Source organism: Sturnus vulgaris, chromosome 15 (assembly GCF_052056855.1).
Source record: "Sturnus vulgaris isolate bStuVul1 chromosome 15, bStuVul1.hap1, whole genome shotgun sequence".
Classification (NCBI taxonomy): Eukaryota; Metazoa; Chordata; class Aves; order Passeriformes; family Sturnidae; genus Sturnus; species Sturnus vulgaris.
The window spans coordinates 14986867-15013482 of NC_142257.1; the positions used below are offsets into that span (position 1 = coordinate 14986867).

The 26616-nt window shown below is 38.3% G+C and overlaps 1 long non-coding RNA gene across 1 annotated transcript in view; it reads left to right on the forward strand.

Moving 5' to 3' along the window:
* The first annotated feature begins 399 nt into the window (after positions 1-399).
* Positions 400-26616, forward strand: part of LOC148222004 (uncharacterized) — a 257525-nt gene continuing 231308 nt past the window's right edge. Inside the window, exon 1 of the long non-coding RNA XR_015807031.1 lies at positions 400-452. This is a non-coding gene — a long non-coding RNA (uncharacterized LOC148222004). The remainder of the gene's footprint in view (positions 453-26616) is intronic.

A 26616-nucleotide genomic window follows, 5' to 3' on the forward strand; every position in this document is an offset into this window, starting at 1 on the left:
AAAATCAGGATAAGAGTATTTTGACTCCGTGCAGTCATGAGCCTTTGATTTTTGAATTCCTGGAACTCTTATTTCCATTATTGGGAGTTTTGGAAATAAAATGTTGTCAACGTTTGTAATTTGTGAAGCATACTTGCCTTGGCACCATAGGAAAAGGTATCCAGGTCAATCCATGCTTCCATGCTTAGGGACTGAAGACACAATAAAGAGGATGTCTTACATAGACATGTTCAGATCTATTGCAATGATTTTGATTATGGGAAAATTTTTATCAAGTTGTAGAATATTGTTCAACTTTTTTTTACTATGTCATATTTAAATGCTTGTGAAAAATGCTGAATTTAGGATCCATCAACTTTAACCTGATGGTGGCATCTAAAATAAGCATTCTTTCTTTTTAGGATTACTGAATGAATGGTCACCAGTCTTGAAAAGAACAGAAGACGACACTGGTAAGTAGTCAGATACTTTTCAATCCGGAGTACAGAAGGAAAACATGTTTGGAATAGTTACATTTCCTTGGTTTGATGGTCTAAACAGTTCCACAGAAGTTATTTCAGCTGTTTAGCTAAAGCCTCTGGGATGTACTCAGAGCCCATACAGACATGAGGATTCTTGGTGTATTTTGTTAGCGAATTTTTTTCTGTGTGGACTTTGGGTTCAGATGCTAAATGGATTATGAGGTTCAGCCTTTGCAGAAGGAGGCACTTGTACTCAGTAATAACAGTCTGACACAGGGGTTTAGAAGGGGATGAACAAGTATAAAGATGTAGCACTATTGATTCTTTGGGTGAACTTTAAACTATTGGGTGAAATTTAATTTAAAAAAAAAAGAATTTGAGGACATTTTCAGTTTAAATTTATTGGATGAGACTATGAATGTTCTTCTGGCACAAAAGACAACCTTGCCAGCCAAGAGATCCAATAGCTTCTTGTTTGTAAATGTCATCCACTAAGAGTATTTCACAGTAACAGGACTTGAGAGGACATCCAGGCTCCCAGGCAAATCCCTACCTCTTGCACCTCCCTTTAGATGCTGTCCAATTACTCAGAAGTCAGCACACAGATTGGAGTAGTACTGCTCATTTCTGCTCCAAATGAAGTGCTTTGGACAAAGTAGAGCAGATGCAGCCCCTCTGAATTCCCACAACAGATGGAAGAAGCAGTTCTATTACAGAATATTCTGGGAACGTTGAGTTATGACAGATTTAGCTTTAAATCCTGACTTTCAGGTAGGCAGAATAAGCTTTAAAAATATATTCTCCAGTCATCTAGAAGCAGCTTTTTGACCCTTAATGTTACAAGGTGAGATAGTTGCACCCCAGTGTTTGATAGATTGCTCTTTGTACAAAATACGTAATATTTGCTAATAAGAAAAAAGTAAATTAATGGGACATTTTACATTCCGATGGTTTGAACATAAACTTCTGGAATGTGAGGAAACAGATGAATAACCATTGAGGTCAGACAGAACATCATGCCCTTTCTTTACCTTTGGAAAACAGCTTGTTTGAAACTCCAAGGTGTGTGGGACTGTAATTTCCTATGTTTATTATTCTATGCCTAAACTTTGAAGTTCATATTTTTGTTCTTTTTTAAAATTTCTTTTTCTAATAATTCTAAAATTTAATATGGTAGTGTGATAGCTCTTGAAAGCACAATCTATCATATCCAGAAATTAATTAAAAGGAAAAGCTACACAAATGACTATGGAAAGGAATGCATGCATATCTTATCCAAGATGGTTTAAGGTGCAGTTTCAAGATCAGCATGGACCATTCTGGGTGTGTGCTGTAGTCAGAGTGGCAGCTTTGATTTCCTCACCTCTGACCCCATATTCTTCCTTCCTACTTACAGTGGCAATGGCAAGGGTGCAGTAACCCAGTCAGAGGAAGAAAACAAAACACCCCTAAAACCCCCAAAGGGCTCCCTCACCTCTTCCCAAAACAACCCTGTCCTTCAGAAAGCATAAGAACATTTTTGCTGAAGGAGCAGCTTTGAGTGTGAGGTTGCTGTGCAGTTCTGCACTTGGAATTGTCAGTGCAAGGGGGAGCAGCACAAGACCAGCAGCTTTAGGTACTATTTTGGATACATTTTGGTACTTTTCTGAGCCTGTGGGAGGATGCTTCTGAAAATGCTCAAGGCAGCAAAATCCTGAGAACTTATCTATGACTTAGGATGAATTTAAAATTATGGTATAATTGTTCGTTCACAAGCTTCTATGATTCAGCTTCCTATAAGATTAAAATTTTAGTTTTATCTTTAACCAGCAGTACATACAGTTGTAAACAGTGATCTCCCTTTGGTGAGTGGCACTAAGTGCTGCAGATATCATTTCACCCAATCAGTCATTTCTTAAAGTACGTCAGTGTCATAAAGGTGACTTGGGGTTTCTAGGAATCCTCACATTTACTGTTAGTAAGCAAAAATAAAAAGGTACAGTTCAGATACTTTATTAGTACTTTGAATTTTACTTGCATTTTGGACAATTATATGTCTGATATTTATGTTTAAATACATTTGTATGTCTTATACTTATGTTTTAATACATTTGCATAAAAGGAGATTTACTATTGTCTTTGTGATGTTGCTACAAATGTTTTGTCTGAGGAAATCCATGAGCTGCACAAAGCCTCAAGAACTGTGTACCTAAAAATAAATACACAAGGCAATGATTACGAACTGCACAGTGGTGCCTAGCAGGGAAAGGTTTGTAATCTTTGAATCACAGAAAATATGCAGAACCATTTATGTTATTCAAGGTCATCACAGGAAAGATAGCAAATAAATTTCAGAGTTATCTTTAAGATTATTAGGACTGCTGGAAAATCAAGCCCTGACATTATCTATGTAAGGAATAAATAAAGTTAAATATGAGTCAAGCGGATTTGTGACAGCTCTTATTTAAAATAGTTTTTTCATTAAATAACTCTTCTGTTAATCCGTGAATCAGATATTGACATGGAAAAATAAATGTATATACATGTATATTACAAAATACTTGCCATCACTTCATTTTGTGAAAAGTAAAAACCTAAAAGAGAAACATTCAGGGAATATTAGTCTCTAACAATTACCTACCTTATAAGTTAGTGTAGTCTAAAGGAATAGTCAAAGACTGCATTTAAAATTAAAGGAAAAAAAATACAATAACTTTTAAATATAAATCTTATTTTATAAACAGCTCTTATTGTGTTGTGGTTGTTTTTCAATATAGTCAATGGCAAAATGCATGTATTGCTAATCTACAATTTATTTATTTTAATAATTATTTGGTAAGATCAACCAAACTTCTGGGGAGTTCTGTCATAAAGAATTTTTAAATACAGGATCCACAGGTTCAGTTCAATCAAGTTTTGATAAAATGGTATATGGTAAGAAAAGAGTATTTCAGTTAAACTATGTATTAGAGTAACCTGATCAAGGTATAAAATTAAACCTAAATTGAAATTAAATGTGCAACCCACATCCCAAGTAACCTTTGTGATGAATGTGGGTAGAATGGTTACATTGTATGATGTCCTGCATCGCAGTAATAAATGCATAGAAAAATAATTTCCAGTTTTCAACTAATGGTCAAGCTCATAAATTTCAGATTTAGAGAGTTTAAATGCACAGGAATATTTGACAGTTGTAATTGAAAGAGCTTACTATTCATTCTCAACTTAAAAAAAATAATTCTGTCATATCAGGATTTTTTTTTCAAGAGCTGTATTCGCACAAACTGAGAGAAGTTTGTTTTTCTATGTAAAAGCCAGAGTGGGGAATGGAGGACAGAAAGGAAAATTGGCTTTAAGGAAAAAAGATGGTATCCTAGCCAACCACATCATGCATGACAAGGGCATGATAACTCATCATGACAAGGAGTTAGAGAAAAGTGGAGTAATTTAATGTAATCATAATAAGTAAAAGGACTAATGAATTCAGGTAACACGGGTTTGTCTCCTGTGCTTGTCAGGGTCCTGTAACCGAGTAAGTGTCATTTTGCTATGTGATAATAATACATCTGCTCCTTTATGCTTTCTGTCTTAACTATTTGAAACTACATGCTCATCAGGTCAAAAGCTAATGCATATTGTGTGTGTGAACAGTAACCTATTCCAATGAGTGTATTTATCTTAGTTGCTTAAATAGCTCCAGTGCCATATCCTCCTAATCATCACTGGTGACTTCTGGCATTTGTAGTGTAACCACTGCATAACAACAGCCCCAGTGTCTATATTACCCAACCATGTCTTCTGTACATCTGATAGCTCTCTGGGATTAATAGTGTGATTTCCTTGGAAATAGTTTTGTTGAAACTATGCTATCATTTGGACACTATATTTGCATACATATTATTTTCTATAATCTAAATAATTTTTATAGAAAGAGGGCGTGAGGGTGCTTGTTTTCAGCAATGTTGAGTAGCATATTGTTGATAAATTCTCTTCCTATTCCAAGATCACTTTTTAGATCTAACAGTCAAAAATGGAATATTTTGAAATGTTTTTTAAAAAAAATGAGGAACAAATACTGGCAAACTCAGTCTGTCATATTCCTTAAAAATGCAAATGTTACTTTAGAGCTGGGACTCGAGATTCAGATTCTCCTGTTAAGGACATGGTTTCTTTCAAAAGAATTCTTCTCTCACAAGCTTTTTTCAAAACAGTGCTAATACTTTGTGTCTGGCAAGAAGTGTAGTGAACAGCCAAATAGGCCATATTTGAAATTTTCTCCTCCAAACCTGAACAAAACAAAGGAAGTATAGTCAAATGGAACTGAATTTTTAAAAACTTTTTCTTGTTCTGTTAGTGCAATCTCAGAAAATCTGAGAATACAAACATGTTTCATTTCCAGTTTCATTCAATCTGTTTTCACTTTTTTGACAATTCAATATGGGTATTTGAGAATTTAAAGTCAGTTCTTTCTTTTTTAACTCTCCCTTTCTTTCCAACTGTGCTCACTTATTTTATATATATGTCATTTCACACTTGTATTTTTCACCTACTCTGCTGGGAAAAGTAGGCTAGTAAGACTGATGTGCACTTTCTGAAACTTGTTTTCCTTTCAGTTCTCTTTCCCTAAAGGAGATTAAAAGAAGGGAAATGTAAAATGCTAAATTGGAAAATTTAGGATTTTTACTACTACATAACAAAATGCTTGGAAGGGATGGGTGTAATCCAGGTTCCATTTTTCTGAAAAAAGCAAGTTGTCACCAAATACCTATTTTGGAAAAAAAACCAAACAATTGTCTTATTTTTAGAAGAGAGTGTTTAATAATACAAACTGTTTGTCTCCATGATGTCAGTGTGTAAAAAGTGGATGGACTCGTGTTGTGATTCTTCTAGTGTAAAAAATCAGCTCTTATAACTCAATTTATACCTCTGCATTTAAATTACATCCATTATGATTCTGTACTGCAACCTTTGAGGTAACATAGGCTGCAGCTCCTAGGTTATATTGAATGGAATTAATCTTCACACTGTTAATTTAATTGTTTGCTCTGAAAAGTAAGATCCAAACTAGTTCTTGAAGCTTGGTGATTGAAGAGATGTTTACATGAATGGTGTACTCAATGCTGCTGTAGAGGGTAGACTTCAAGCAAACACTTGTACAGCAAATTTCAGCCTTTTCTGTTTGTCGTTGCTGTTGGTGATTTCAAGATGCACAGCAGCCACGAGTAACTCCCTGAGCTGTTCCCTCAGTGACAAACATTCCTCTGCAACAGCATCTGATCCAGTGCCCGTGCTGACATCAGGGGCCAAGGCACAAGATGTCATTTCAGACATCCAGGGTCACAGATTGGATAATGGGACAATGGCAAAGCACAGTGCCCTGCCTTCTTAGGCAGCCCATCACCCTTGGGTCGGCCTCTCTCCTTGGCCAGTTCTCTCAAGTTCTATTCAGTCTCCCAAGTCCTATTTGATATCTATTTAATGCCAGCATAGGACCATTTACATGCAATTTCCCTCCCTTTTGATTTATTCCCTCTAATCAGCTTCTTCCAGCAATACACAGAATTTCTCTAGACAATGTATTACCTCCTCGAGGCCGCCTTATATTCTGTCTGATTGCACTTCTCTCTCCTGCACACAGCGTGTTCCTATCCTCACCATCCATAATACGTTGTAACCATAGATACCCTGCACAATTCAAACAGGAACCTTCAAGGCTCCACATTTGCTCTTGTAAATATTTTGATGAAAAGAGTGATTAGATTTCATAGCAAGGCTTCAACAAGAATATTAGTTTAAAACATTGATTAAGACAAGTAAAAGTATGTGCTCAGCAGTGTGTATCCCTAAGAGTACAGGATCAAGTTGAATCTGAGATTCACAACTATTGCATGTTAGCATGAAGTTCTACTGAAAGGTACTCTATTTTCATATTAGTGATCTGTCAAGGCTTGATCCAAAGTCACTTGCAATGAACATAAGACTTTGCATCGATTTTAATTTGCTTTGGAACATAGATCTTTTTGAGTTTTAATTAATAGCTTCAAGGTTGTGTATTACACACTTTGTAAAGTGATCACAATGAATTAAAATGTAAAATATTATTATTACATTCCATTCCAGTCCTATGCAGCATCCACATCAACTACTTTCAAGGTACTCAACTGGAAAAATATTTGAACTGGGTTTTTTTGAAGGGGGGAAAGAAATCACATAATTATGACAATATTTTTGATTTAATGTTGTCCTTAACCTCATTAGGGAATTTTTTTATAACCACTTTTTTTTAAAGCAGAAGTTCTGTCTTTGTATATGGCTATTAAAACCATTATACATTTTAAGGAGTAAATAAATTTAGGAGAACAGAAATGCATAATGCAGCACCCTTTTATCAAGGGCATGTACTACGCACCAGATGGAAAACAAACTGTGTTTACAACATTACCACTATCGCCACTGACACTACGAGATCTACAATATGTTATAGCAGCAGCTCCATTAACCTTGCTAGTTCTTTTAGAGTTGTCTGGTACTTTGCCCAATCTGTGTTTGTTGTCAGCAAATGGATCAAATTAGGAGATTTTCATTCTGTTTATTGACCTTTTTCCTCCTTTCTCAATTTAGGCCATAGTTCATTCAAAATTGTTCTACTATTGCTCTGTAAAATACTGCAAATAGATGGCTCTGGATCTGTCTGCTACTCCACATGTAAATTATACCATCTTACCTCAGAGGTGAAACTTCAGAACAGTCATTGATAGCAAATGTGCTGTAGAAACCACCAGTTCCTACCTGGTGGATGGTTGGTGATGTGCCTCTGAGGCTGTTGACCTTTAGAACAGCATTAGGACACGCTGCTGTCCTTCAGTGGCAGGCTTGCCCACAGGACCTTTCACTTTTTCAAGTTAGAGCAATCCTCACCACTCCTATTTGTCGCAGTTTTGGAGACAAGCATACAACAGAACACACTGAGTTCATGCATCAACAGCCAAAGTTTATTGATGGGTGCCCTCTTCTCTAGGGGCCTCAAAGTTCCTGCACTTGAACATTTGACTGGTGGAGGTCTCAGCACCACCCAGCTCACTGGCTGATTAGATGTCTGCATTCAGTTTTGGATAGAATTTGCTGGGGTCCCCGTTTGAGTTTGAATCCAGCCTATCATTGTCTTACCCAGGGACTTGTTTACCTCTACTCTTTAACGACCTAGGCTAGTCGAGTTGGTTCTGTTATGGCCAATTTTATCTGTGCAGCCTACAGACCAGGTGTCCAGCTGTAGCTGTCACAGTTCACTCTTTTTCTGTTAAAAAATACAAACTGTTTTTTGTCATCCTCTGCAGCACCCTTGCAGACAGGATGACAAGACAACATGATGACACAGATGATAAGCCTAGCTCAAATAATATTTTCCACCCAAATCTAAAAGCCTAGCCTCTCCCTCCCCCCCACCCCCAGTCGCAGGCTCAAAACTTAGAAGTTACAATTTTACGACTTAATACTACAAACGAGAAACAATTCAACTTTAGAACCATCAGAAAAAGCAACTGTCTTGGTTCGGGTTTGTGATTTATGTTATTATATACATAAAATCCTTTAGTCCTCATATCTTTAAATATAGCAAATCTTCATATCCTTAACTAGATAAAATCCTTAAATAAACTGTAATTCAAGAGTCCCAGATTTCCATGCAGCAGGTGTACAAGTTGTTTAAATCACTGCTCCATGTCTGCTTGGGGAGCCATCAGGAAAGTGTTGCTTGTAGTCCTGAGCAGGACTTAGAGCAGGGCATACACACCTGGCAGGTATCCATCACATTCTGGTATCCATGGAGACACACGCTCATCCATGTCTCCAAGTAATAAATCCCAAGGACCTTCCTATTTACTGGTGATGATGTCTCACACCAGTACCTTGGGTTTGGGTGACTGGGCATCACTGGATGATTGTAATGATAAAAAGTGATTTAAAATGACTGGATTCTGGGAATTTTATAATACTTTGAAATGGTTTAGGGTGTAGATAGCTTTAGCCACTCTACTCTGTGGGGTCTCACCAGACATTCAACCTTTCTGTTTATCAAGTATAGCTCTTAAAGTGCCATGGGCACGCTCCAGGATGGCCTGTGCTGTTGGTAAGTAGGAAATACCAGTGTGGTGTAACACACTCCAGAGCTGTAGGAATTGTCTTGTATTTTGTGAGGCATATGCAGGACCATTGCCTGTTTTAATGGTATGGGGAATACCTAAAGCAGCAAAGGCTGATCACCAATGTGCCATGGTATCCTAATTCCTTTCCCCTGTGTGTGCTGAAGTCCATATGGCTGATGAAAACGTATCAATTGACGCATGCACAAACTTTAAATGGCCAAATTTAGGAATATGTGTGACATCAGTTTGCCAGATTTGTAAAGCTCACAGACTGTGAGGATTAAGTCCCATCTGCAGTGGAGCAGTGTGGCCTTGGCAGTCAGCACAGGCGTTAGCTATATTACAAGCCTCTGTGTTTGACACCAGGAATTGTCAGTGTAGGGCTTGAACACCTTGATGGAAAAAGGCATGTGATACCTTTGCTTGTGCAAGCATGTCTGCTTGTGGTGCTGTCCAAGCAGGGCTAGCTAGCCAATCTGCTTGAGCATTGCTCTCAGCAATGAAACTTGGTAAATTTGTGTAACTTCTGATGTGTGAGATGTAATAAAGGCAAGTTCTGACCTGGATGGTACGCCACAAAGTTTTTAGTAAGTCGAATAGTAGTGCATTGTCAATTTCTCCTAATAGGGCTCAGTCTAATCTCTGTGTAATATCAGCAATGCAAGCAGAGTCAGTCACAATATTTAAAGGAATATGAGGACAACGTTGGAAACCCATAGCTACAGCACATAGCTCCACCAACTGAGGTGATCCACTCTCACAACCTTCCAATGTTTGCAATCCACTTTTCTCTTTCCATGTTACAATGGCTTTTTCTGTTTTCCCAGAGCCATCAGTAAACACTGTAACACCTTTTAGAGGTGTGCCACTATTCAGTGCTTTAGAGATAGTGCAGTGGTGCCACTCATCTGCAGTAATCTATGGCTTGGTAGATGGTAATGAATTTGTCCTGACAACTTTTGCAAGGCACTTTGTAAAGCTGTGCTGTTGGTAAAGCACCATTCAAAGTGTTCTTGTAGCACAGGTATAATAAATTTGGAAGGATCTCTTGCAGTTAATTGTAAACATCTCTGACAGCATTTTACCCTGTTCCCATAAAAGGAGGGTCCATACCTTCACAACTGGGTCTTCTTCCACTGAAACCAATCCTCCCATGATTCCCAGTGGCACACTTATGTTTACAAGGGGTCAGGATCTAGGTGGCTTTCCACGCTGCTCTTCACAGCTCTGCACGCTGCCCACAGCTCTCCCTGCTGCTTTTCTAGGCAGCTCTACACGCTGCCTCTGTGTACTCACTCTGCACGCAGGAGCTGTTGTATCCTATCAGGATCACCACCTGTCACAGTTTTGGAGACAGGCACATGACTGAACACACTGAGTTCATGCATCAACAGCCAAAGTTTATTGAGGGGTGCCCCCTTTTATAGGGGCTTCAAAATTCCCATGCTTGAACATTTGATTGGTGGAGGTCTCAGCACTGCCAGCTCACTGGCTGATTAGATGTCTGCATTCAGTTCTGGATTGGATTTGCTGGGGTCCCCGTTTGAGTTTGAATCCAGCCTATCATTGTCTTACCCAGGGACTTGTTTATTTCTACTCTTTAACGACCTAGGCTAGTCGAGTTGGTTCTGTTATGGCCAATTTTATCTGTGCAGCCTACAGACCAGCTGCAGCTGTCACACCTATTTATGTTTTTAATGTAGTCATACTTATTTGTTTGACAACTTGGGAAGTGGGTGGGAATGTTTTATTTTGTTAAAATGAGTGGACTAGAAGAGTGATTCTGTTGCCCTTGCTTCGATGCCTTCACTCCAGACCAGTGAAAAATGCTTAGTTTCTAAGCTGTGCCTGTCTCAGGAGAGGTACCTCACACCATTCCATGATCAATTAAGTTCAGCAGGATCCACTGCAGGCCATATGTTCCCACCCTGTGTTTGTGCTGCAGAAATTCACATGCAGCCACATGACAACCCAAGTCTGTGAAGTGATCCAGCCCAAACAGAACTTCTTGCTGCTGCTGTGATTTTTGGTTGGATACATTTCCTACCTCACTGTGTGGCTACAGGAGAACAGAACCAAGTGGCTTTGTGTGAGGAGAAGAAGGCAGTCACTCCCCTCCCTAATGATGCTTACCAGATTAAACTGATTGTGGACTAAGATGTTATGTTAGCTAGAGAATTTGAATGCCTCAGGAAGCCATTTTCAATTAGACTATTATTTGGAATAAGGTGTTGTCCTCCATATACCTACTGGCAGACACCTAAGCCCTTCCTTAGCATTCTTTATTTTTTTTCTTCCCTTGGCAGTTCAGTTCATTAAAATCATAAAGGAAACAAAGCTGTAGGGGTAGGAAAATTATTTCAAAGACTGAGACAGAAGTAACCTGATACTGGCTTTATGCAACCTCCCTTCCACTTCTTCCTGTTGTGTGAGCAGTGCTGAGCAGGCAGTTGTGATTTAGATCAACAGTCCTTGCCACAGCAAGCTGAATAACCTCCTGACCTTCAGTTCTATTGTGATACACAGGGTTCATTTTCTCTCAGCTAAAAGCAACTTATACTGAAGGGAAAATAAGGCCTGCTTCTCAGTTTGGACAAGATTTAAGGCATTGCAACAGCAGTCAGGCAGATGGAAATGGTAGGGGTTTTTTTTCTGAATAAAATATGGCAAATTTAAAAGTTGGGGTTTCTTTGGTACCCTTATATTGACCTACATCTTGCATTGAGTAAAAAAGCTTATTATATGAGAAATAATAAAGGGGGAAAGAATTTAAGAATTTAAAGTTTTCTGTATTCATCTTTGCGCATCCTCATTCTGCTTAAAGTCTGCATCAACAAATCATGGTCTACATATGGACAGCCAGAGCAACATTTATGATTCTGATCATTTACCCCCAATTCTTTCAAATTTAAATAATACATAAAACAGTTTTAGAATCCATCAGTCATTATAGTAATGATAGGCAGCTTTCTCTGTCCAAGAGTAACTTTGCATCTTAATGCAAAACTTATCTTGCATTGGATCTGGAGTTTTTTGCATAGGCTGAAGCCATTTAGTGAAAGTCTTTTCAGCTTCAGAATGGTTTATGTTAGTTTGAGTGTGCCTTGGCAAAGCAGCTTGATGTTTTCAGATGAGGAGTGATCTAATCAGTTTGGGGGGAAAACTGCATTATAATCATCACTGTTGGGAGGAGCAGGAAGGTCATAAATGTAAATGAAAATATACTGATTTACAAAATTCTGAATTTATCACTGTAATTAGTTATTTAAATTATCAGGATTGGTACGACCAAGACATAAGTTGTGACTATATGCTTCCCTGGTTTAAGCAAGGGAGAGCATTTGGGATATAGCTTGTTCCAGCAGGAACTGATGCATAGCTTATGGGCATATATAAACGTGGTTTGAGTGATATGAAGTCTTCAGCTGTGGAACACAGTCCCTTAAACTGACTTGTATTCATCCTTTGTAAAACCTCTAGGCCATGTGTGGTTTTTCTACAATGTCTGCCTACACAAGAAATCAAAAGCATCCTTTATTTTTAATCAGGTTTAGTTCATGGATTACTACTAGCAGTGTAATGTAGGTGCATCAATATAGTAGCTTGTGCAAATTCTCTTTGTGGTTAATCTTTGGGTTGGAAATAAAATCACTGCAGTTTTGCATTCTTCTGGCATTTGCTGGAAGACTTCTTAAGAATGCACCATGTTGGGAGAAAACCTATCCTTCCATAGCTGAGCTAAATTAATCACTAAACAGTGTATTCCTAATGAAGGAAGGTGTATACTCTTCCAAGTAAAAGTGACAGTCTCCCTTTGATTTGCTCTTGAGAATTAGCAAAGGCAAAGGGCAGAAGTTTTATTCAAGCTGCCTTAAATAAAATATTTAGTAACAACATAGTATGTACCTTTCCTCTTCATGGTTATTTTCAAAATATTTACAATAATTTATTTACTAGAGCAAGTAGCATTTATTTGAATGTATTGATATTAGGCACATTGTCTTCCATGTTTGCTTTCAAGATGAGAAGTAATATTTCTGCCCGTATATATTGTTCCTTCTGAATTTATCACAACTATTTTCAAAAATATTTTTCTATCTGAAAATACTGTGCATAGGCACAGCTTATCTGCTGTCTGAGTTTCCTTTGTGTTTCCTACTGGAGTTGGCTTCTCTGTCAAAGCCGATGAAGCCAAACGGTCATGGAACAGTTTTGGAAGCCTCCATGTGATCTGTCATATTTAACTTTAACAGACTGTAGTATGAGACTGAAACATGGGATTTCCTGTCACAGCAGAGCAGAAATAGGGCTTTTCTGCTTACCTGATAATAGAAAAGGTCACTTTTTAGAGCATCTTACCTTATAGTGAATGGTTTAAGGGATGCACCAGTGAGCCATCATTCATTTGAGCCTGCTATAGACAGCTCCTTGTCTGTATCAAGACAAGAGGAAAGCCCAAATTGATAACTGAGTTCTACCCATATCACTTGTGCATTCATTCCTTTATGTACTTTGCCTGCAGTGTTTCTGAAAGATAAAATAATGCTTAGGTTGATGAGAAAAAGCGGATAGGAAGAACTGTTTGGACATAATGAGAAATAAGATATCTTAAAGTACAATCTATTTGTTTCTCTTTTTCACTAACACTCCTGACATGATATTCTTTTAGAGGCTTTATTATGAGCATGGTTTTATCTATAAAGCATGTGGGTAGATATGTAAAGGAGCAAGAGAAGAGAAGGAATAAAAAAAGAAAAGGAAACTAACAGCCTCAGAGTAGATACCAAGCTTCTGTAAAAGCATCAGTCAGAATAGGAAATCATAATCTTTCTTAATAAAGAGAAAAATCTGAACACGAATGCCCATGGACAAAGAAAGAGTGACCCTGGTTACTCCAGCACAGTTTGATGTTGTATCTTTGTGAGGCTCTGCTCTTTTGGTCATGCATTAGAGCAGAAAGTTTCTATGCAGAGTATTTGTTTTTACTCAGATGTTACTGCAGTTATATTTGTGGGGATAGATCCAGAATCATGCAAAAAGGGCAGCAGTGTATGGACTTCATTGTTGTCCTCTCCTGGACTTCAGCATGAGTAGAAGTTGCAATATCAAATAAGCACAGAAAAGCATTATATATGGTCACCTAATACCTGCAGCCATTTTTCTTTACCATGCTCTGAGACCTTACCCTTGTTCTTCATGCTTTTATAACATCTTCATTCCATTATTGGAATCCTGTCTTTATAGACATGCAACTTATATCTATTCACTTCTTAGTCGCGTAAAGAGCAAGTTCAACCTGTTCTTCAAAAGATTTGTTGGCTCCCAGAGTGTTATGTATATACTGTTGCTTCACAGTTCAGGGTGGTTTGGACCTCAGGTGATACTAATTTCTGCCAGATTTGTTTCAACTTCTTATTCAATATCTTAACCAATCTTCCGAGTGTATAAATGCTAATCTAGGTTGTAGCTAGCAGGGGTGAATAGCAACAGGGATGAATAAAGACATGGACACAAGGCTACAGTGTGATTTAACTCATCCAAATGTACTCATTCATCTGTCTCACTAAAGTTCCTAATAATTGAGAATCTTCATAAACCATAGATCAAATGTATTTTAGAAGGTAAATTCTGTAGGGCTGTCTCATTTCTATTAAATTGTGCTGTTTTGCAGCTGAAAGTCTATAGAAATTCCTGCAAGGCATTAACTGACTGAAATACAGAGCCTCACACAGGGGAATGTAACCTGTTGCTAGTGTTTCTAGGCACTTCCTCAAAAGAAATAGTACTAATGAGAAAAAATAAATATCTGTATTGCTTCTTCTGATTGTTTTGATTTTAACACTTCAATCTTAAAATTTATACCCAAAAAAATATTTAGTCTTACTAAAATACAACTGGAGAGGTGCAGCAGTACTTACAGGACCTGGCTAATGACAGCAGCGGCTTTTCATGACATCTGTTTGATAGGCTTCAGAATGACCTTGTCAAAGTTAAAAGCTCATAACATTCATATTTTTTTATGGCATTATGATTCTGCATAACAGTGCTAAAAACAAAACCCCAGTATAATTATCCTGTCAATCAAGCTGCCAGAAAAGGCATTTTCCACTAGCTTTGTACCTACTAAACTGTAAATAATTTATAAAATTAGAAGTCATGACTAAGTGGAGGCATTTTGGGTCTAGTTAAGCACTTGTCAGAGCTCTGTGGTTTAAGTGACCCCACACCCTGAGCTCTGGGTGCTTACTTCTATCCTGTGAGTGTGTGAACCTAATAAAAATATCAAGCTGTTAATAGAGCTGTGAACAGGTGTACAGTGGATGTTGTAATGATGTTTTATTCATTTGAATTTCCAGCCCATTTAGTCTCATCCAATGAACAACAAAAATATTTTCTTCATTATCTCCAATTAATGTAAATGTCAAATATTTGAATATATTATCACACCAGTAATTCAGTACACTGGTTGATTTGTGGAGTATTTGCATTAAAGTGACAATTAAAACAAGGGGAAAAGTAATCCAGAATGCATGTTCTTATCTCTTGTCATGTTCTTACAGAGATGTTGGACTTACTTCTCTGAGATCTTTTGACTGTGGTAAACAAGTTGCTTTGGGCTTACCATTGTTTGTATCTGGTCTTTTAAAAAATTATAGTAATTGATTTGTAATTATTTCAAAACAAGGTTTCTTGACTATTCACTGTCTGTTCTGTTCAGCTTGGATAGGGTTAATTTCCCTCCTGGTAGCTCGTGCTCTGAATTTCCTGTGAGAATCATATTGATAACACAGGGTTGTTGGAGTTGCTGCTGGGCAGTGCTTTCACAGTCAGGGACTCCTCTGGTTCTCCTGCCCTGCCAGGCAGCAGCACAGGGAGCTGGGAGGGGACACAGCTGGGGCAGATCACCTCAGCTCACCCCAGGGATGTTCCAGACATCTTCCATAGTGTCCTGCTGAGCAATAGAACTGGGGAGAGCTGGCCAGGGAGTGGTGACACTCTGATCAGGGCATCACTCAGAGGGTGATGAGCAATCCCATTGTGCATCATTTGGTTTGTATTTTCTTTTATCTTTATTCTTATTTTCCCTTCCTCTTCTGTCCTATTAAACTGTCTTTATCTTGGTCCACAAGTTTTGCCTTTTTTCTGAGTCTCTTCCCCTTATCACTGCGGGGAGGGAGTGAATGGCTCTGTGGTGGTCTGTGTGCCTGCCAGCTTAAACCACAGCACACTTTAAAATTTAGTTGACAGATACTAATCTCTCACAACAGAGATGTTCTGAGGGCAGAAGTCTGCTTTATGGATATATAAAACCAAATGTGTTCTGACAGGATGGAGGCAATAAAATAATTATCATGTTTATCTTTTGATAGTGCTCTCTCCTTTGACTTCTCTTGTGCTCATTTGTGACTTAGTCTGTGCCTGCCCACTCGATTCTGGGAGTGGGAGAGTGCATGTCCCACTGCAGCACTGGGCAAGGAGGGGGGCAGGTGGGCACCTGAAACTCTGCCTGCCCGAGTAGGACTCTGCTGCTTTCAGGAGAACATTGCTGGGATGGTCTGCAGGCACCCAGAGAGCACACCTGGGACATTAGAAACAAGAAAAAAATTATTGCACTCTCATGCTTAATTGCTTAGTACCCCTAAAACTTCTGTTCCTTGGTTTGATTGGTAGATTGCTTATTGAGATCCTTACCAATATTTGGGGCCTAATTTCTTTCTATTTTTTTTTTTATTTTTACTTTTTTCTGTTGTAGAGCTAAATTTTATATGAACTCCATACATGCAGATACTAATTTCGAATAGCCCTTTCTCACAAGGAGAAAATATGAAGCAAAATTAACCCAGGTATCCACACAAACTACAGCTCATCACCACACACTCTACATGGAAGGAGTCATGTGGTCATGACACATTTTCCTCCAAGTTTTGCATATGATCAAAATCTGTTCTGATTTAGTCTATTATTACTAACACTTGTGCAAGTTTCCATGGAAAGTTTTTAATTGTTGAAGAACCACAGAAACACTATCCCTCCTATCCCTCCTTCCTTCCCTCCACTTGTAAGAACTAAATATTTGTGGTGTTTCACCAAAAAAGAAATTTTTGTCCTTTGTGCTGCTCAACTGTGTTTTTAATAGTAAGTGTTAAGTGCAGCATATCAAGATTGTGGTGTGCAATCTCATCCACTTCTGTTTCTTGTCTAAGAATTTAATTATGGGAGTAGGAGACAGATGACTGTGGAACAGGAGGGTGGCTGTGGAAAAGGCAGGACTCTGCTGGTTTTAGTTGTATATTTTTGCCCACACCACCACATGCTGCGATTCTGTACCTTTTTAGACAGGTGAGGTCGAAAGTGCTGCAGGTAGGATATGTTGCTTGTGTTTTTTTCTCTTAAAAACCAGAATTAGTTACTTTACAGTTACTAGAATTCCAGGTTTTTGCAAAAAATGTCAGCTTCTTAATTGTCTACTCTTTTTTTCTGGTGATCCTCCTCTAATTCTGGGCTGTATACTCTCCTCTGAGATTATCACGTTAGAGTTTGAGAAGCAACAAAATTTTACCTTTGCTCAGAAAATTAATTAGGGAAGATGGGAGAGTTCCAAGAGAACTGGATGTCTGGAGCACAGTGGGTGTTGCAAGAGCATCAGCACCAAAACCACTACAGAGCCATAGTTAGTTTAGCTTGTAACAAATGAAATGAGATGGTAAGTATGGGGCATAAAATCTAGGTCTGGATCAGAAGATGGCAAAAGTAGTGCAGTACCTCTGATTTTAAAGATAATATAAAGCTGAAATACTAGGTTCAGAGAAATAGTGATAGAAATGTAGATGAGAAAATATTTAGATTTTTTTGCATACTTTTTGTATGAGTTGAGTGCTGTGAGAAATAATAAAAGGTTAATGCTTCTCTTCCTCTAAAGAAACTCGTCATCACTGATCTGACTTTAAAGCTGCTTTTGTTATGCCTACGGTGGTTCAAATCAAACTTCTGAATTTTTAGGGTTGCTTTGATTTTTTTCTGTTACCTTTGCAACATCATCAACATTCAGAGAATCAAATAATGATCCAGCAAGGTGTAAAGCAGTTGGCATTATTAATAAAACTAAAAGAGAAGGGACCTGAAGGGGAGCAGAGAGAGGATTCTAGGGAAGAGGATGCTTGAAGTTATTCCATTTCTGTAGCTGAGGTCACAGGGGACTGTCTTGTGTGGTAAAGCTTTAATGCTTTATGATCACACAGAAAATTTAATCCCATTCTGGTTAAAAATGCCAGCTTCATGCCACTGCAGAGGGAAACATACAGCTTATGAATTTGCAGAATAAATACAAGAAGAAAATATTACAAAACATGTTCAAGGAGGCTAACAGATTTTATTATAAGTTCATAGTAAAAATATTGATAACAGCTGCAATTTACTGTGTAAAACTATGCAAATAAAGAAATGGGTAAAAACTGTGAGAAGATCAAGTAATCTACTGTATTGCTTATAGACCAGTTCTCATCAAAAGAGCTTTATACAGTCCTACATAGCCTCATTATGGGTGTAATGTATGGAAGACAATATACTCTAGTAGAATAGGAAAGAAATTTAGATGCAGTAGACAAAATCAGAGGTAGCACAAACTGGAAATAATAAAGGAATCTGTAAGTGTGAGCAAAGCTTTCTGGGACAATATATTTTAAGTTACAGAGAAGCTTTCTCTAACAGCTTCCTCAAAATTTATATAATAGTAAATTAAATGTATAATGAATCTTAATTTCGTATCTGCAGATGACCCTGAATAACAGAGGAGGGAAGGAAGGCAGGAAAAATCCCAACACTTCAATTCTACGGGAGCCTGATGGGGGAGGGAGAAGTCCAAGGTTTTTTTTTAACCTGGAAGTTTCATTTAATTGCTTTCACTTTGGTTTTGCTGAAGTCTTGGCATTTATAACTCCTCGAGTCACTGCTGTGTCGGGCACTGCCACCGCCTGTGCTTCTCTTCACTGCTGGGCGGGCGGGGGCACAAATCCGTGTAAGCTGCTGCCCTGCTTCCCTTTCCTGTCACCATCTCTTGAGGTGCTTTATGAAATAAGAGTCATTTTATGACAGTAAAAGCAAAAATGCTTCCATTTCATGGTTGTTTTGAGTCAGTCTTTTTATGTTCAATCCCTTTTATCCACGCTGTTCTGTGTCACTATCTTGGCAGTTGTTTGGCTTTGGGTCAGGCAAGTGTCTCAAGAGACTGCAGTTCAAGTGTGCCCAAAAAAGGAAAGAAAGTGTTTTTTTAAATATGAGTGAAAACCGTTTTTTCTTTATTTTTGCCTGACTTAATATAAACTTTGAATCCAGGACATTACATGATTCAATTTCAAATTTCAGTGGGAGGTTGTTTTTTTCCTCAAAACAAATTAATTGACCTATCCCTGGTTGAAAGTTAAAACTCTGTATTGGTTCTAAATGTCCAAATTATTTTCTCAGATTTCTTGGCAGTTAGGGATATGTGTAAATAATTGGTAATAAAATGAAAAGATTGCAGTGGGTAAAGGGAATTAAATATCTTCCCATTTCATTCAAGGAATGTATCGTAAAGAAGATCTTAACCAGAGTTTTTAGAGCAACCAGAGGTTTTAGACTGTATAAGGTATATACATCCAACAAGTTAATCTTATTTCCCTGAAGTCACTATAACTAACTTCTATCATTGAATTCAGTGATTATTGACTACATCATAGCTGACAAGCCTTCCCATGCACAATAATATAAATTTTGGGAATTCACGGTTCAGAATTCACCTGGTGGAATTCAAATATGATGAGTGTCAAAAGTCCAACACAGTAATTTGTTCTAATTATAGACTATCATTTAAATTTTATTTTTACATCTAATCTATGAATAAGGTAGCTTATTTCTGATCATTTGTAGTGTAAAATGGAGATACAGATAAAGGGAAATGAAGAATGTATTTGAAAATAATCTAACAAAATGCTAATGTTCAATTTGCAATTTACCAATGAGTATGCAAAAAAACCCAAACCCTGAACAAGAGCAGAAAAAACAAAAGATTCTTTACAAATATCTTTCCTTTTGTAGTTTCCCTAGAAGAAATAGAAAGGAGTGTTCAACTCCAATGTATTTTAAGTAATTGATGAAGAACAATTTTCCTGGCAATTACTTTTAATGTCTATATCTCAGAGGATAATATTTGAGCCTCAGGCCACGCAGTTGTATCTTCTGCTGTCTGCATTAGAAGTAGTGCTTAGATTCATGTGCTTAATTCTCTAGTCCTTGCTCTCTTTGTAGCATTCTGCATCATAGCAAAAATATATTTGAATAAGTATGTTCTCTTTTTTCTAAAGTTATTTTAGAGTAACTATGCTGTAGTATGTGCAGAGAGATAAACTAATCAAAACATTGTGTGTGGTGCTAAAGGGCAACAGAAGTGTGCCTGAGTGGAGACAGATAAGCTTGTGCAGCTTTGAGAATTTTTAAAGCCACCATGTTTTGGACTTTTTTTGAAAAAATGTTAGAAAATTATTTCTGGCTTGCCCCTGAAAATACTGCATTAATGAGATCACATGCAACAGGAAGCTCAGATCTGAGCTGAGAAGCAAAAAGATGGTATGATTTGCTCAACATTTTTTAACATCTTTTTTACGTTAATGATTGAATGACTTGTGAGAGAATGGAGGCTCAATGGTGTATTTCTACAGCTCTGTACTCAATAGCATGGCCAACTAGAAGTGATCCTTGCAAATTAGGACTGCTTTAGGGATGTGACGTGTCCCCATGGGCACCCCAGCTGATGAGAGCAGTTGGGAAGTAATAAGCCTCTGCCATTCAGGATCAGTGATTTATGACGCTAGAAATAATGCAAAGAGTAACTGAAATCAGCCTTTCTAGATGCCATAATAACAACACAATGCACACTTTGCTTAATATCAGTAGGTGTGCTTCTGGTTTCTGCAACAGCTTCCAGGAGGAAGCTCAGGTTTACAGATGGACAACCAGCAGCCCCTCGGGTTTTGAGGGGTTTTTTTTTCTGGAAGAGAATTTCCTTTTTCAGTTTGCACAAATGAGGCAGCTATAGGCATGCATGCCTATGCACATGGACATATCGATGGGTGTGCATGTCTCTGCTTGTAAGAAACTTGCAACCAGGGCTCTGGTTACACAGCTGACAAAGCACTGCGGGGCAAAAAGATACATAACATATAACCATGAGCTATTAGAGGAGCTTCACCTATTGCACTGTGTGCGTGATCACATCAGAAAAAAAGCTTCATGGATTGACAGAACCAACAGTGTTCAGGTTCATTAGGGGGTTTTTGTGCTTTGAGAAGACTATAAATGAAGAGTTAATTGAACAACAACAAAATAAGTATCAAGACAATCCCACAACCTATTTTTCGATAATTGTTTCTTCTCTTAAGAGAACATTACCTCTCTCACAGATGGTCAGAATGATGCATTTGGGGAAATCAGCCAAACTTGGCTTTATTCCTGGTCGCTCTGCTTAGTAACTGCAGCATTTAACCCCAGAAGTATTATTTAAATTTGCTCCAGATACCATTTTAATCAAAAGTACTTGACTTCACAGTTGGAAAACTCTTCTCAGGGTCTCTGAACACAATTTTTTTTTTAAGTGTTTTGGACTTACGGAAACAAACTCTGCCAAAGAAATGTTTACTTACTTTCAAATCACTTGAAAAGGGATTCTTGAAATTGACTGGTAAGAAGGTTTTTTAATGAAACGGGTTTATGTCATATTAGTAGTAGCTGATTTTCCAGCAGTCAGTGGTCTGGAGAAAAAAATCTCTCTTTCTACCTCATACACTGACATACATAGGAAGATTAAATAGTTGGGACACGCATGTGGAGCTGGGTGGTTTGACTGTTAGGACGAATACATTCTCTGAGACTAAAATCCAGGACTTAGCCTCTCTTTTCTCTAGTACCTTATGCTTAAAACAACGTTTTCAAGTGATTTTGGTGTAAACGTAAATGTGCAGAGAGGTGAGGCAGTCACGTGCCAGTGGATGGGATCAGGTCAGGCCACATGTCCGTGTGGGTGCCCTGGGCAGGCAGAGGTTGCTCCTGACTCAAGGAGTTCCTCTCTGCTGTCAGGCACTGGGATCCGCTTCAGTCAGGAGGTCAGCAGGGGACAAGAAGGGACACATCCGTCTCGTGAGTCAGTCAGAAGAAAGGGGCTGGATGTCTGTCCTGTCCCTTTCCCTCTATCCTTTGGGAAGGCTCAGAGCTTCCACAAAGGTTGTACAAATACCATTTTTGGACACAAAACTGCAACTGAAACAAAGACGTTTGGCTATGACAGCTCATTCAGTGCAAGCTGAGCTCCTGTGAGATGCATGGAAAATCCTCCTGTCGTTATTCTTGGAAAGAGCTCCTATGATATTTCGATGACCTGTAGTTTTGGTTTCTTACCCCATTCCTGTTCTGTACCTCGAAGGCATAGTTTCTTCACAGAGAAGTTTGATCTTTTGCCAGTCACTTAATTTGTGGAGATTATTCCCCTTCTCACTGTTCCTAGGTGAGCAGGGCTTCCATGCTGCAGCAGGATGCTTTGGGTTTGGCTCCATGCCCAGTATCTCAGCACATTCCTCTTAATGGACTTTTTTTGTTGTTGTTTTTTTATCTCTCTTTACTTTTCTCTTTGCTGTCTGTCTTTTAGTCCAAGCAAAATTTTATTTGTATGATAAGTATGAGTGGGCCAGCCCACCTCTTGCACAGCTAGAAATGTCATTTATTTCTACCTCTGCTTTACTTGCCCTCCATGGAGCTGAGATTAAGCTGGTTCCCACAATGTCACTCTGCAGCACAGGAAGGGATAGGGCGTCTAGAAAGGCAGAAAATACTTGAGCAATAATTGAGCCAGAAATTATTTTTAAGAAATATTTTGTTCAGCTAAAACTATATATACATTTTAAATATAAATATATATACTGCTCTCTTGCCAAGAAAAAGAATTGAAAATGAAACAAATAAAAATCCCATTTTACCTAATGCCTCATAGTCATCTACGAGGCGCAGTTAGGGCTGCTTGTATTAACTCTACAAGTGACTTTTCTAAACATCCATCATTCTTCCAGAAAATTATAAATTTCCTCAGAGAATTCTGTTCCATTCTGAGCACTTCACAGTATGGACAGGTCTCCTTTACCAGGATAGGTTGAAGCAACCTTTCCCACATGTTATCACTCTCTGACAGTTGACAGCAGAGCTTTTTTTGTTTGCTCTCCCTAATCAATTTGAGTACAAAGATCTGGTTTAGCGCAAGTGAGCTCTTTTTAAACTGCTTAGAATAACCTGCGTGTTACAGATTAAGAGGTTATGGAACACAGAGATGAGCAGTTCTCTGGCAAATGCAAAGGAGTGTTACTCTGATTTGGAATGGCAAGGCAAGTGTCTGTCCCACTGGAAAAGCCACTTTGCGTGGCTGCTCATCTGTTAACATCTCTGCTGGAAATTATCCAGGACTTACTGGGGAAAGAGATTGTTTGTTTGTTTGTTTGTTTATTTAGTGTGGTGAAAAAGGATCTTATAATTGTCCAGCAGCTGAAGAAATTAAATCTACATAGATATGCTAGAGAGGAAATTTCTGCAGAAAGCAAGTGTAAATATTGCAAAGGTATCCAAATGTTAATAGGAAATAGACTGGTTTAATGGATTAAAAATAAATACTTCATTGTAGAGGTGTTTCTTAAGTTACTTGGTTTATTTCAGAGTAGCTATAATATATTAATGCATGATAGTTTGTGATTTGTTCATAATGAACAATTGTGTTAACCTCTCATTTTCATATCTCTAAAAAAATAACAGAAACATTCTATTAATTGCTTTTATTCAATTCCAATTATAATGATAGAGTTTAATGCCAGCTTATTAAAGGCCAGTATGAGTTACTCATTACCTATTTAGAGGACTTGTTCAGCTATTTATTGTTTGATGCTCAGCACAAGAGATTTCTGTTTGAAGAAGAAAGATTATTTCTGTCCCTTTACATGTTGACATCATTCCACAAATATCTCTGAATCCCATGGAAATGTTTCGAGTGTAGTCAGTAATGTGCCAAAGAGTAACTGTTGTAAGTAGTCAAATGGTGTCCTGCCTTAAAGTGACAACTGTGTGACTCTGTGGCCTGGCACGGGGCTGGCCAGGATTTACACACCTGGAAGACGGAGTTGTGAGTGGGGGTTCAATCATTCTGAGGGAATGATTGAGTTACCGGGTAGTTCCTGCAGGAAAGGGGATCATGGAAAGGCTAAGTGGCAGCTGGTGGCACCAACAGCATTCCTAAACTTGGAGTCAAGGTAGTGTGTCCAAGTGGTGCTGGAGTCCTGTTGTGGTTTAGGAACTGTGGGGTACTTTCTTTGGCAAGCAGCAAGGGACAGGCAGAATGGTCCAGCCTTGTTTTCCAGGAGTCTCTGCCTCAGGAGTCTTTCAGGCTCCTGCCATAAGCCATAGTTGCTTCTGCTTCCAGTCTCTAGTGCTTTTAAAAGACAAGAAGAGACTTTTCTGGGGTATGCTGGAAAAACCAGGACCTCCATAATCAGGAACAAATTTGTTTGGCTAAAGGTTTTAACAGAAAACTCACGGAGCTTAACAAATCTGCAGATAGGCAGCTCTGTAAGAATTATTTTGTTTATTTTGTTTTTTTTTCTCTTAGTAGAATGGCTTAAATAGTTTCACCACATCAGATTGGCTTGTTGCTTCAAGAAGCTTTTAGAAGCCTGTTCATGCCCTCTGATAGCTCTTTTGTGTGCAGAATACAGGGCTGTATTTGTTGAAGCTGTTCAGGCCCGTGCCCACCAGAAGGGCCCGTGGGAAAGGCAGAGCTGCAGGCCGGACGGCTGGAACTCGGCTGAGGGTGAGAGAGGAGAGCGTCAGTGAGTGACAGCTGGGAGGGAGATGGTGATTGGCTGGAGGAACGTGTGGGCAGCGTATGAGCGGGAGCTGATTGGCTGGAGGACACGTGGACAGAGTATGAGTGGAAGCTGATTGGGTGGAAGGACGTGTGGACAGCAGCATTGCAGCTGAGCAGCTAATGGGTGCCCTTCTTCTGTTAAGTTTTGGTTATGTCCCATGGAGATTAAAGCTATTAAAAGGGGATGATTTCTGTAATAAAGATCATCAGATGCATAAGGAGGACCGCGTCGCTTTGTTCTCCATTGCTACAGTTGCGGAAAACACTTTTATGTTTTGTCAAAGGAAAAAAACTAAACTAATGAAATAAATACTACTTACTAATAATGTGTATTCAGCTTCTTTTCAATTAGGGATCTTTGTTTTAAAACTAAGGACAGTTGAGCTCTCTTACATTCAAATCATCATTTTTCAAAGAAACCAAGGCAGCTCTTGTATTGTCTCAAGGTTGAACAACCTTGGAGAAGAAAAAAAGCAAAGCATGAAATTCTCTCACCTTTTTCACACATTTTTCTTTTTTACAAAAATAATAGAAAATTCATAAAGGAATTGAAATGTCTACAAGCTGCATAGCAAAGCAATTTGGCCTGAATATAAGAACATAAGTACGGAAAAATACTTTTTTCCTAAACACAGATTTTAATTAGGAAGAAGGTCTGAGCCAGACTGTTATTTTCAGGTTTGCACCAAACCAAGAGTTTTAATTAGTCCAGAAAGAATCAAGAACTTGACATGCTCTATCAGGATTAAAGAGGGGCGAGGGAAAGGCAGGGGGAATAGTCAGACGCATAGAAAGCAGTTTTTTGTCAGCTAGGGGAATACCATTAATCCATTTGTCAGATAGCGTACATATACTGCTCTCCAGGGCATTAACTAATTGTTCCTACATTAAAAATATTTTCTTGTATAAATTGCAAATAAAAGGAACTTCTTTTATTCTCCTTTGATTGCCTTTTTAATTTTTTTACCATCACAGTTTATTCAGTTCTGTTTTTACATGTGTATTTAGCAGGTCAGTTGGACTCCAGATGATCTTCAGAGGTCCCTTGCAACCCCAACTGTTCTGTAATCGACTTTGTCAACTATTTCTGCCAGATTTTGGCAGATTGCCTTCACTAATAACATTAATTTACTATGTCATGTAACATACTTTGTTTACTATTTCATATCTTAGAAAAAAATTGTCATGCAGTTCTATTTTCTTCAGTAGCTATCAGAAAATAGTAACTGAAATGAGTTTGTAATCAGTCCTCATTGGGAGGCTGAGCTGAATACTGGAGTGGTCCATATGTCTTAGAGGTTTAGATTGCAGTTTTCTTAATTAATTGCTGCTCAGCTTTTAAAGCATAGCATCTCTAATATAGAATAAAAATTAGTGTGATGTGAAGTGATTTTTGCACTGCATTTCTATACCTTGTGGGTTTGTTTGGGGCTTTTTAAGTCTGTTTTTAAACATGGTGGGTTACCATTTTAAATCAGCATGGGCATTGAGTGTCTTGCCATTGTGGTGCATGTTTAATTTAGAAAATGGGAGTTGCCTGCTCATTCTTTAAGAAAAGAATGGAAACATTTGTTTGCAAACATTACCTTTTCTTCTGCATCTGTCCCATATATTAATTCCCACCAGCGTAATAAAAACTCTCCCGTAATCCATCTGAGGGCTGCACTGATGGAGGTGTTCTCCAGCCCTCTGCAGTGCAGTGTCAGCCCAGGGAGCTGCAGCAGCTTCCTCATCTGGAAGCTGAAGTCTGTCGTTTGACTGATGAAGAGGTGTTGCACTCACATCTTTGGTTCTGCTGGACAGCAGCTCTAATGATTGGCAGGAGTGAGATAGCAAGGACAATGTTTGCTGCAACATCTTCAGCGCCTCCCGACATTGGAAATAGAATGTTTACTTCTTGTGCTCCAGCTTAGCCAGTGGTGCTTGTGTTGAATGGATATCTCTGTGCTGACACCAACAAAGAGCAGAAATTATTGGAAAGAAGAAATGTGCTAAATATAGTTTACAGACCCGATGTCAACTACATCCTCTGTCATCACCATTGAAAATAAACAAGTTCAGGATGTGATTTTTTTTTCCCAAGTAGGAAATGCTCATGTTCTGTATGATT